This window comes from Balaenoptera musculus, chromosome 14 (genome assembly GCF_009873245.2).
Source record: "Balaenoptera musculus isolate JJ_BM4_2016_0621 chromosome 14, mBalMus1.pri.v3, whole genome shotgun sequence".
NCBI classification, from domain to species: Eukaryota; Metazoa; Chordata; class Mammalia; order Artiodactyla; family Balaenopteridae; genus Balaenoptera; species Balaenoptera musculus.
In genome coordinates, this window is record NC_045798.1 from 7,637,861 (window position 1) to 7,650,525 (window position 12,665).

General features: G+C 45.0%; 1 protein-coding gene across 12 annotated transcripts in view; it reads left to right on the forward strand.

The window, feature by feature from the left end:
• Positions 1 to 3,152: 3,152 nt before the first annotated feature.
• CLIP1 (CAP-Gly domain containing linker protein 1) overlaps positions 3,153 to 12,665 on the forward strand; it is a 125,735-nt gene continuing 116,222 nt past the window's right edge. For 10 of the 12 annotated variants that reach the window (XM_036823890.1, XM_036823884.1, XM_036823888.1 and 7 more), the window contains exon 1: positions 3,154 to 3,293. The gene's annotated coding sequence lies outside the window, so the exon portion shown is untranslated. Of the gene's footprint in view, positions 3,294 to 10,290; positions 10,335 to 12,665 lie in introns of those variants that run through there. The other 2 variants (XM_036823897.1, XM_036823886.1) reach the window with 2 other exon arrangements.

Sequence of the window (12,665 nt, forward strand, 5' to 3'; positions counted from 1 at the left end):
GCTTGTTTCATTTTCTATTTTAAAAGCTCTATAAATCCTCACATCCTTTTAGAAATTTACAGAGTACTCTCCAACCACTATTTTATACTGAGCGTTGTTTTTGAATGGCAATAAGAACTATTTGTGCCTTTAGTGAAAGATTTAAAATGTTTTTAACAGTAATGAGTTAATTTAAAACCATTATTTATAGTAATTTTCTCTGGATGTATGGGATTATAACTGTTTTGTTTTCTTCAGTTTGCTTGTTTTAATTTTATGTACTGAACACCTATTATTCTTTAAAAAAATGGAGACAAAATACTGGAAAAAAGTCCCCAGTTACTTAGAACCTGAAGTCTTATACTACATTCTTTTTAAAATTAATCTACTATGAACCAAGTGTATTCTAGGGATGCAGCTAGAGCAATGAGCCAACAATCCTTCTCTCTTGAAACTTACATGCCAGTAGGGATGGAATTAGACAGGTAATAAACAAAATAATAAACCTGCTATACAGCAGAAAACTATCAGAGAAAGAATGAAGCTAAAGAGCTGCGTAGAAACAAACTATGAACACCCACCACTTTGCAGAGAATATTCTCTATTCATTTGTTTGAGGACCTTAAATACCTTTTTTTTTTTTAAAAAAATAGCAATCAAAGTAACGCATGCACGTTTTTAAAAATAAAGTGCGGGCTTCCCTGGTGGCGCAGTGGTTAAGAATCCGCCTGCCAATGCAGGGGACATGGGTTTGATCCCTCGTCCGGGAAGACCCCATATGCCGCAGAGCAACTAAGCCCGTGTGCCACAACTACTGAGCCTGCGCTCTAGAGCCTGCAAGCCACAACTACTGAGCCCACGTGCCACAACTATTGAAGCCTGCGCGCCTAGAGCCAGCGCTCCGCAACAAGAGAAGCCACCACCATGAGAAGCCCGCTCACCGCAATGAAGAGTAGCACCCGCTCGCCGCAACTAGAGAAAAGCCTGCATGCAGCAACGAAGACCCAACACAGCCAAAAATAAAACAAATTGAAAAAAAAAAAAAGTACATCAGGGTTTATAATGAAAAGCAACGTTGTTCTGCCAATCTTCCCAACCCTGTTCCCCAGAGACCACTAATTTTTTGCTTTCAGTTCTTCAGGTGGTAACTTCCATATCTCCAAAAGTATACTTATATTGTTATTTATTTATCATCTGTAGACATTATCTATTGACTTTGTGTTATGATTAAGCACCACTACCTTTTCCCCTCCACACAGGTCTACCACTATTTGTAGTTGTTCTTATTAGTTACACTAATGATGTGAGTAAACCTTTTTTTTTTCCTAGCAAAAAGAAAAAAAAGAAGTATTTAATGACTTCCCCACTTTGTAAAATGAAGATTTGGGAGCTCTACTGGCTTTCAACTTCGGCCACTTCCCTCTGTCTTCCAAAGTTTTCTCCATTGAGCTGTTCCAATACTCTTAGAGCAGATATACATTTTAAAAAGCTCAGTGGCTCAGCTCTAAAAACGGAATGTGAATGCTTATTTTGAAATAGGACTGAGCAACTTCTTTAGTCCTAACACCAGCCACACCGTGGGACTGAACACAGTCAATGCCCTGGTTGTAGGACAGGGACTAGGCCTTGGTCACAAAATTTAAGTGGGTGCTAAAAACTCAGTAGTCAAGAAGAATACTATTTTAATGTAATACTCTAAAAATCAAAATTAATGCAAAAAAGTCCATAAGGAACAAAATGTAATTTAGAAATAAAGATAGGCTCGGCAGAATGAGTAGAAAAGAGAACATTGGAAGTGTTTATATTTGCACCCCCACGTTTAACATTGGTCTTTGCCTCTTTCTACGGCATCTGTAATTACACAGGTTGTGTACTAGAGCTGAAAAGTGTTTCAGATGAGAGGGTGCGGTGTGGCTTTCAGATTAGGAATATCGATACTGGATATCCGGGTGCCACTACACTTTGACCTCGCAACTTGCAAGCTAAAGCGATGTTGAATTAGGAAACAGAATTTTTGTGACTTAAAAGGTGAATCGAGGGGAGGGGCCAGCAGATAAAGTTACTTATTCGTTCAGAATTCTACGCATTTTCAATGTCGTTTGCTCCCCCTCCTCTGTGCACGCCTGTTGGTCCAGGCAGCACGGTGCTTTGAATAAAGGTCAGCAAAGGGGTCACCCTCCTGATTATTCCCTTCTACCGGAGAGGAGGAGGAAGCCCCGGGCCCCCTATCCACCCCTGAGTCGCTGCAAAATCCTGGGCATCCCTGACAGCTGCAAATTCCTCCCAGGAGCTGCCAAGCTTCTGGGGTTGCCATGGTCCATGGGAGTGAAATGCTGGCCGCCCTCGCTGCACCAGCCCGGAGCAGGCTGTTGCTGCCTTCCCTTCAGTCCCTTTCAAAAGCTTTTAAAGGAGATCCCTGGGGGGAGGGGGGAGGACGGGACATCAACCAGGGCTTCCGTCCAAGCGGCTGGGGCGAATAAAAGAGGCTTTTCTCAAACTAACGGTGCAAGTGCTGGGCTTGTTTCACGGGATTTTTAACCCTCGTTCTTTCCCTGATGGGAAAGGGAGGGCAGAGATGGTTCTTCCCAAGCTTCACTTGCTGTAGGCAGCGCCTTTCAGCGTCTCCCCCAGGGATCCCTCACTCTGGAGGGCGAGGAGGGCAGAGAGGACGCTCCCTAAACTTAACCAGCTGTGGGCAGCTCCTCCTAGCTTGTTTCAAAGGGTTTCTCACCCTGGGGATTTGGTGGGGGGGGGGGGAAATCGGCTCCAAACTAACAGGCTGTGTGGTCAAGACTGAATGGAGCTATCGGGTGTGACTTGCAAATTTGGGGAACTCTTTCAGAAAATGGGGAACAAACCGAGATGATGAGAAGCCCCTTAGTCCAGGCCTCTCGGGTTTCCCTGGCACCTTCCTCCCCATCCCGGTCCTCGTTAGGGTCTGAGGGCCGGACGGCGGGCGCGCCGGGGGTCTGGGGTTCGCCGCCCCCGAGCCGCGGTGGGTGCAGACAAAGAGGCGGCGGTGGGGGGCTCGGGCCCGACGCCGGCCGCGGGGTGCGGGCCGCGAGGTTCGGGGCGCGCGGTCGGCCGGGGTGGGCGCGGCGGCCGAGCGCGCGGGGAGGAGCCGCCGCAGCGTCTTCTCCAGGCGGCGCGTGCCCGCCCGGCCCCGCGGCGGCGCGTCACGCTCTCCCCCGCCCGGAGCCGACGAGCCGGGAGGCGGGAGGCGGTGGCCGCGCGGCTGCTGTTACTGCTGCTGCTGCTGCTGCAGTGGGGCAGGTGGCGGTGACTGGCGGCGACCGAGGCGGCGGCGGCGAGCGGTGAGCGGGGCGCGGCGCGGGCCCTCTCCCCTTCCTCGTCCCCTCCTCACCTTTCCCCTCCCTCTCCGCCCGGCCCGCTCCTGCCCGCCCGGCTCGGGGCCGGGGGCCGGGCCCGGCGTCCGAGAGGGGGGACCGAGTCCCGCGCGCCGGGCCGCTCCCGAGGGGCCGCAGGGAGCCCCAGGGCGATGGCCCTGGCGGCCGGCGGTCCCCGGGGTGCTCCGCCCGGAGCCGGAAAAGTGGCCGGCCCTGTCAGCGCCGAGCCCGGCCTTCCCTTCCTCCGCCCGCCTCAAGATGGAGCTTGGACTCCTTGCCCCTGCGCCGCCCCAGGCGCCGCTCCCTCCCCGGCACCCTTCTCCGCTCTCCTCGGCCCCGGAAGGGGGGGGTGGGGGTGGGGCGGACGCCGGGGGGCCGAGGCCCGGCGGGACCTGTTGCCCCGGCGGGCACCTGAGCGTGCTCGGGCCCTTGGCCGCGGTGCCCGCGAGCCGGAATGGAGGGCACCCTGGCCGTGGCCTCCGTGACGGGCGCCGGCCGGCGGGCTGGCCTTGCTGGCCTGGGGCCTGGCCGGCCGTGGCTTTTGTCCCCCAGCCCCACGCCCCCCGCCGAGTGGGACTGTGATTCTTGGAGAAGGTGGATGACAAGAGGTGACAGGGATTTCTGAAATAACACCGCCGCCCCGTAACCCGAACCTTCTGCCTCGGCAGGGCATTGGCTCGGAAGACAGACGACACTTGTTCAGAGGTTATTTTAAAAGCAGAGCCTTCTCATTCCCCTCCTCTGGAGGTCCTGTGCTTCAGAAATCTGATTTTGATCTGGGGAGAAACCCTGAACTCGGCAGTTTCTCCACTTCATGTGGCTTTTCCGTCTGGCAGGAGCCGAGCACCACTCCCTCCTCCCTTCCCAGCCCCACCTCTCTGGTGTGAAGAAATTGCACGTTAAGTCTGTAATCTTCAGTTACCTGCTTTTAGCAAAACCCGGGCGCCTATTACCGTTTTTAAGAAGGAGGGTGGAGAAAATGCTGCTTTTTGTTGTTATTTTTGTTGGACTCAGCGGCCTTGCCTTCTTCCTGTTTCAGGTTAGGATGGTGCCTGGCCAGTAAGAGCTCAGCATTAGTGTTACCGCTGCTGCTCTTATGGTTCTGGTTCTGGTGGGTGTTACTGGTTTCTATTTTATTTTATTTTTTTAATTACTACTGTTACCTATAGTATGCACAAGTCCGGAGACCAAATGTGTTAGAATTTTGGGTTTAATGATAATCTTTTGCAAGAATCCTCAGGTACGTGGCTCCTCAGCTTTGGGGCATTTTTCTCTGGAAATATTAACATTTATTGAGGGCTTCCTGTGCTCATGTCCCGGGCAAGTCTTTTATATGTTTTATCTCATTAATTAACCTAACCCAGTGATGGTGCTGTTATTATCCCCATTTTACAGAGGAGGCATAGAAAGGTCAGGAACCTTGCTCAGGGTCACCACTGATAAGTGGTGGTGTCAGGATTTGAGCTCAGGTATCCTGACTCCAGGTGCTGAGTAATTAAATTAGCATAGTGCCTCTCTGGCAAGGAGCAAGGCTGGCCCTTTTTATAGGGTCTTTTTTAAAAAAACTTATTTTTGGTTGCATCGGGTCTTTGTTGCTGCGCAGTGTGCAGGCTTCTCACTGCAGTGGCTTCTAGTTGTGGCACGCGGGCTCAGTAGTTGTGGTGCACAGGCTTAGTTGCTCTGCAGCATGTGGGATCTTCCCGGACCAGGGCTCGAACCCATGTCCCCTACATTGGCAGGCGGATTCTTAACCACTGTGCCACCCGGGAAGCCCAAGGCTGTCTTTTTTTTTTTTTTTTTTTTTTAACATCTTTATTGGAGTATAATTGCTTTACAATGGTGTGTTAGTTTCTGCTTTATAACAAAGTGAATCAGTTATACATATACATATGTTCCCATATCTCTTCCCTCTTGCATCTCCCTCCTTCCCACCCTCCCTATCCCACCCCTCTAGGTGATCACAAAGCACCGAGCTGATCTCCCTGTGCTATGAGCTGATCTCCCTGTGCTATGCGGCTGCTTCCCACTAGCTATCTGTTTTACGTTTGGTAGTGTATATATGTCCATGCCACTCTCTCACTTTGTCACAGCTTACCTTTCCTCCTCCCCATATCCTCAAGTCCATTCTCTAGTAGGTCTGTGTCTTTATTCCCGTCTTACCACTAGGTTCTTCATGACCTTTTTTTTTTTTTTTTCCCTCTTAGATTCCATATATATGTGTTAGCATACTGTATTTGTTTTTCTCTTTCTGACTGACTTCACTCTGTATGACAGACTCTAACTCCATCCACCTCACTACAAATAACTCAATTTCCTTTCTTTTTATAGCTGAGTAATATTCCATTGTATATATGTGCCACATCTTCTTTATCCATTCATCCGATGATGGACACTTAGGTTGCTTCCGTGTCCTGGCTATTGTAAATAGAGCTGCAGTGAACATTGTGGTACATGACTCTTTTTGAATTATAGTTTTCTCAGGGTATATGCCCAGTAGTGGGATTGCTGGGTCGTATGGTAGTTCTGTTTTTAGCTTTTTAAGGAACCTCCATACTGTTCTCCATAGTGGCTGTATCAATTTACATTCCCACCAACAGTGCAAGAGGGTTCCCTTTTCTCCACACCCTCTCCAGCATTTATTGTTTCTAGATTTTTTGATGATGGCCATTCTGACTGCTGTGAGATGATATCTCATTGTAGTTTTGATTTGCATTTCTCTAATGATTAATGATGTTGAGCATTCTTTCATGTGTTTGTTGGCAATCTGTATGTCTTCTTTGGAGAAATGTTTATTTAGGTCTTCTGCCCATTTTTGGATTGGGTTGTTTGTTTTTCAATAACAAAAAAGGCTGGCCCTTTTTAAAGCAAAGAAAGTGGGTGATTGCTTGGCCAAGAGCTTATCCTAGGTTTTTGAGGTTCAGAGAAAGTGGTAAAGTACAGCTTAGGCTTCCCACTAGGCATTGTTCAAAAGGGTAAAAAAACGAACTGGGTGGACCTTGCGAAGGTATTTTGTCCAAAGATAAAAATCGGCCCTTCCCTCTTTTTTTCAGCAATTGCTTAAGCTCCTGATTGTGCTTCAGTATGACGTAGGCAGATCTGGTTTCTGTTCTTTAGGAGTTTAGAATTTGGTGCTCCTCTTATTTGCCTTAAATTTTTTTTTTTTTAACCTAGTGTCTAACATTGAGTCTGTTGCATCCTATGTGACCCATTAAGTCAGTCATGTTTGACTCTTGCTTTTATGTGCTGTCTCTTGGGATTCCAAACCCAACTCACGGTGTGTAAGAGATGACTTGGTCCTCTTACACTCCATACAAAGTTAGGCACTTTTGAATTTGTCACATATTGGCTGCCTGATGTTCTTCATTGTTTTTTACAGATGTATTTTCTGTTCCCAATGTGTGTGTGTGTGTGTGTGTGTGTGTATGTGTGTATATCTCAATGAAATGTGTGTGTGTGTGTATATCTATCTATCTATCAAGGACCTTGTATTTCACTTTATAGCACCCTCTACAGAATTCTGCAGAGTCCCATGTGCTCAGTAAATATTTATTATTTAGTTAATTGAAAATACGAGGTCCATAAGTTTCAGGACTGGCTTTATAGAAGTTAAAGCTAAAGAAAAAAACTGAAAGTACTGTAGTAAAGTCACAGGAAGATGGCTTAATATTTGTTAACATTAAAAGAAAACTTTGTGCAGTGTTAACTAAAGTGAGACTTTTCACCTCATATAATTTTCCACTTTATCTGAATTATCAGCTTCTTTCCCTCTCTTCCTTGTACAAATGAGGTGGGAGGTTGAGTGTTTTTCTCTGATATAAAGAATGGACACTGTTGTTTATTAATCATTGCAAGCCAGTAGTTCTCCTTTTCAGTAATTTTGAAATGTATGGGAGTCTTCCCAAAGGGAGCTTGTGGGGGCTATGGTGTACTTATATGTGGGCAGTACTTAGGTCTCATTTGGTATTCACTCAACAAATATTTATTGAGCACCTACTGTGTGCCAGGTGCTGTTCTGGGTGCTGGTGATACAGCAGTAAATAAAACAGACAGAAGTCCCTGCTCTCTTGAAACTCCCCTTCAAGTAGGGGAGGCAGACAGTAACCATATTAAAAATGTTGGAGAGTGATACGTGGTAAGGAAAAATAAATCAGGAAAGGGGGAATATGAAGTTTTGGGGACAAGAGTTAGGGTAATGGAAATTTTAGATAGGGTGGTAAGAAGAGACCTAGCTGAGACAATGACTTTTAAATAGAGATCTTGAGGAAGTGAGAGAATGTAGATCCCAGAGGAAAGAGCATACTCAGAAGGGGGAACAGCAAGGGCAAGGGTCCTGAGGTGGGAGCTTGGGAGGGGACAGATAATTTAAGGCCATATAGGTTGTAGTCGTTAAAATATGTATTAGAATATTTTAAAATAGTGAAAGGTAAAGAATTTTGTGCCATGTTATTAGTGATTTTGATGAAGAAAAAGTTAAAGATGGGGGAAGTAAGGCTTAAAGAATTTCACTAACTTCCCTAAAAGGCCACACAGCCAGTGAATACAGAGCTAGAAATTGAACTTAGTTTATATTATTTTAAGCAATGCACAGAATATGTTGGCAATGGAACCTTAAATAAGTGGCTGGCAGAAAGGCCAGACCAGTACTTGATGTTCAGACTTGCTGTTAAGTGTATACTTTCCTGTTTGTATGCAGGATTTTTGCTCAACCCTGGGAGGCCTTGTAACTGACATTTGCAAATATAGCTTTTTCCTGGAATTGTGCTCCTGGCAGTAAAGCCTTCCTTTTTAGTCTTAAAAGCTTCATGGTTCAAAATCTGTGTTTAATATAAACTTTTATTTAAGTCTCTTCAATCTTAATTGGAAGGCAGTGACAGTATTACTCTGAATATGAATTTTTTAGAGAACTGTTTAGGGAGGCTTTAAACTAATATAGCATCTTATATATTTTTAATATACATAGTATATGTTTCCCATGTAGATGGAACTCAAGGAATCCATATGCTTTAAATCAGCATTTGAATTACAATGCACTTTTAAGGGAAAACATATTGACTGATGGTGCTGTACAAGAATTTCAAGAGTGACTTCTTCAGATTTCAAATCAGAGGAACAGAGGAGTTTTGTTTTTTTTTTTTTTTTGGGTGGGTTGGCAGAGTGTAATTAACCAACCTTGAATTTGGCTAGGACATCTGGGTTAATATCCTGGTCCTGGCACCAAGTACCAAGGAATCTTGGCCACAATTAGTAAAGAGCTTTTTTTTTTTTTTTTTTTATCTCCATCTGGCACTTCCAGAAGGACAGCTTCCACTAGCGCTCAGTGGATGGGTCTGTTTTTTAATTGTCTATCTTATGGTGGTTCAGCAACAAAATCTTAAAAGTATTCTTTGCAAAATCTTAGAAAAGAAGTACTCCTATTACAGAATCCCTGTTGGAAACCCTTTCTGATATCTCTTTCCCCGGGGAATTGTATTCTCATTTGCCTCTTAAGAATCCCAATGAGACTACAGACAGACATTTTGCTGCCCTAATGTTTTATATAAGCATAAGGTCTAATATATTGTACTTCCAACTTGAATTAAGCAGTTTGATATTTGTATTCTCCTTTGCTTACTTATGTCTAAGTATAGCTTGGATTAGATCCCAGTTTTAGCTCTGCCCATTTTTTACTCTTAAAATTGCGGAGTCCTTGATTTACTGTATCTTCTCTGAAGTTAAAGGCCTGAAGATCCAGATGTTCAGGAGGTGCAAATCATCCAAAATTTGTGTTTGTTGTAAAAGAGAAGACAACTTTAATGAGTTTTTTTTTCCCTGATTCTACAGATTCCTAGTCAAGTAATGCACTGAAATATTTGGCATAATTTTTCCCTGTCTTCTCAGGAAAAATGAGAGGTATTAGGGAAATTTCCCTAAAAATCTTTCAATCAAATCATTTTATCTCCTGCCTTCTGTCTTTATCTGGTTTCCTCCATAGAATGATTTCTTACTGGAGACATTGCCTTCTAATATCGTAAGGCAGGAAGTAACCTATTTAGACTTTTCTTTTCCACACTATAGAAAAATAAACTTTATAGGCAGGGTAATTTTTTTTTTTTTTACAGCTTAAGTGAAAGAAAACTTTTATCACTAAGTTTCTTTCACACATGGGTGACTGGAAAAAAGTGTATTGCTAATTTCTGTTGTAAGGCACATGTGGCTTGCTTGGGTTGTGACACTGAGAATCTAGTATCAGAGTCAGATTCAGATTTTAGAAAATTTTTCTAGTGAAGTTGTTACTTTTTTAGGTTCACAGGTTTATTTTCCCCTTACATACCAGTTTTACAAGGGCTCTTACATTTTAATAACATATATTGGTCATCCTATAATATGTGGTTTCAATGCATAAGATATAAAACACACATATTAAAAAACACAGAAAAAAGCAAATTATCCATAATCCTACTGCTGAGAGAAGATTATTTCAGTGTTCTAGAGTATGTCCTTCTAAACTTTTTTTCTTTATACTTAAAAAATATATTTATGGCTGGATCTATATTTCTTTTTTGAAGTAATTACAAGGGTAATATTTTCACTGGAAATATTCTGGGTAAACCAACATGGGGAATCAGAACTACTGTTAAGACGTTTGAGGGACTTCCCTGGCGGTCCGGTGGTAAAGACTCCGCGATTCCAATGCAGGGGGCACGGGTTCCACCCCTGGTCCGGGAACTGAGATCCCGCGTGCCACGCAGCTCGGCCAAAAAAGAAAAAAAAAGAGAAGTTTGAGGTCCTGGATTTGCTTCAGCCCCAGCTCCGTGAGTCATGTGAAGTTGGGCAAGTTGCTTGACCTCTGTCAGTCTGCTTCCCGCTCTGTCAAGTGGGGGTAACGCCTGCCCTGTCCACCTGCTGGGGTTGCTCTATTAATGTAGGGATTCGGTGACAGTCATAGTGCTAAGGGAGTCATCGGCGCTTTCAAATACCAAAGAGACCCAGGAGACAGAGGGAAGACTAGTCCAGGATCACTAGTTGCCTGTGAGTCACCTGGCTTATTTTGCGAATGGATATACATTTTTAGGAAAGCTTTTCAGATGAATGTGACCCATAGAAAGTGTCCTGTGGGGTGGGAGAAACCCCCAGAAATACCGATTTATCAAACATTTGTTGAGCGCTGCAAAGACTCTGTCTCACCAGGTGAGACAGCTAGCTGTGGGCCAGGTGGCGGCTAAGGCGGAGACGTGCTGGGGCCCTGGAAGAGGGTCCGTTCTCTTGGCGTGGGTGTGTGTGTGTGTGTGAGAGGGGATTCAGGAAGCTTCCGAAGTGGGAATTAGCTCTTGTGTTTGGCATTGGTGGAGACGGAGGGTGTCTAGGCAGGGATGGGTTAGAGAAGACATTCTAGGCTGGATTGAGCAAAGGCATAAAGGTAGTGTGTTGAGATGGTAGCAGACAGTCTACTGCTCTGAAGTTTGAGGGCAGGTAACGGGAAATAGAGCTAAGACGTCTGGGTTTGTATCAAGCAAAGGCTTCCCTGCCCTGAGGAGGAGTCCCTCTTACTGGTCTGTAGCACTTTATAATCATTAAGTTTTTTGGCAAGTTTTTTTTAATGCTGTTTGGTCAAAAATATCTGGTTGTAGGTGGTGAATAGGAAAACTTCTGTGTATACCAATTATCTTTTTTTCCCCCAGTTATCGTTTTTGCACAGACTTGTGCAGCCATCACCACACTCAGTTTTAGAATATTTTCTTCACACCAGAAAGGAACCCTGTACCCATTAATAGTCACTCCTCATTTCCTCTGTACTCTCCCAAGCCCTACTCTCTATCTCTAGAGATTTGCCTATTCTGGACATTTCATATAAATGGAATCATACAGTGTGACTGACGTCACTTAGCAAAATGTTTTCAAGCTTCATCCATGTTGTAGCGTATATCAATGCTACTTCATTCCTTTTTATGGTTGAATCCCATTCCATTGTGTGGATATACCACATTTTGTTTGTTCAGCAGCTGATAGACATTTGGGTTGTCTCTCCTTTTTCCTGTTATGAATAATGCAGCTGTGAACATGTGTGTATTAGTTTTTGTGTGGACATATGTTTTCATTCATCTTAGGTACACACCTAGGAATAGAATTGCTGTATCATGTGGGAACCCTACCTTTTGAGGAACTGAAAAACTGTTTTCCAGAGTGGTTGTACTGCCAGCAATGAGCGAGATTCCAATTTTCCCACATCCTCATCAACACTTGTTATTATGTTTTTGATTACAGGCATCCTAGTGAGGATGAAATGTGATATCTCATTGTGATATGATGTGCATTTACCTGATGGCTAGTGATGTTGAGTACCTTTTCATGTGCTTAGTTGTCATCGTATGGCTTCTTTGGAAAATATCCCAGTTATCTTTTTTTTTTTCCCTTCAAAATATTAAGTATAAAAGCAAAGTGCAGAAAAATAGTATGTTACCATTTAGGATTAAAAGGGTATACAAAGGCATACCGGTTATCTTTTTTTGTTTTTTTAATTTTATTTATTTATTTATTTTTGGCTGTGTTGGGTCTTTGTTGCTGCGCGCGGGTTTCCTCTAGTTGCGGCGAGCGGGGGCTACTCTTCGTTGTGGTGTGCTGGCTTCTCATTGCAGTGGCTTCCCTTGCTGCTGAGCATGGGCTCTAGGCGCGCAGGCTTCAGTAGCTGCGGCACGCGGGCTCAGTAGTTATGGCTTGAGGGCTCTAGAGCGCAGGCTCAGTAGTTGTGGCGCACAGGCTTAGTTGCTCTGCGGTATGTGGGATCTTCCTGAACCAGGGCTCGAACCCATGTCCCCTGCCTTGGCAGGCGGATTCTTAACCACTGCGCCACCAGGGAAGTCCTACCAGTTATCTTTTTTTTTTTTTTTTTTTTTATAAATTTATTTATTTATTTTTGGCTGCATTGGGTCTTCATTGCTGCGTGCGGGCTTTCTCTAGGTGCAGCTAGTGGGGTCTACTCTTCGCTGCGGCACACGGGCTTCTCATTGCGGTGGCTTCTCTTGTTGCAGAGCATGGGCTCTAGGTGCACGGGCTTCAGTAGTTGTGGCACGTGGGCTCATTAGTTGTGGCTCGCGGGCTCTAGAGCGCAGGCTCAGCAGTAGTGGCACACGGGCCCAGTTGCTCCGCGGCATGTGGGATCTTCCCAGACCAGGGCTTGAACCCGTGTCCCCTGCATTGGCAGGCGGATTCTTAACCACTGCGCCACCAGGGAAGCCCCCAGTTATCTTTTAATTCATATATTCATCAGGCATTTATGAGCACCTGCTGGTGCAAGGCACTAGCCCAGATGTTGGAGATACAAAGTTCAGTAAAACAGGCGCACATTCTGCTCTTGGAGAACGC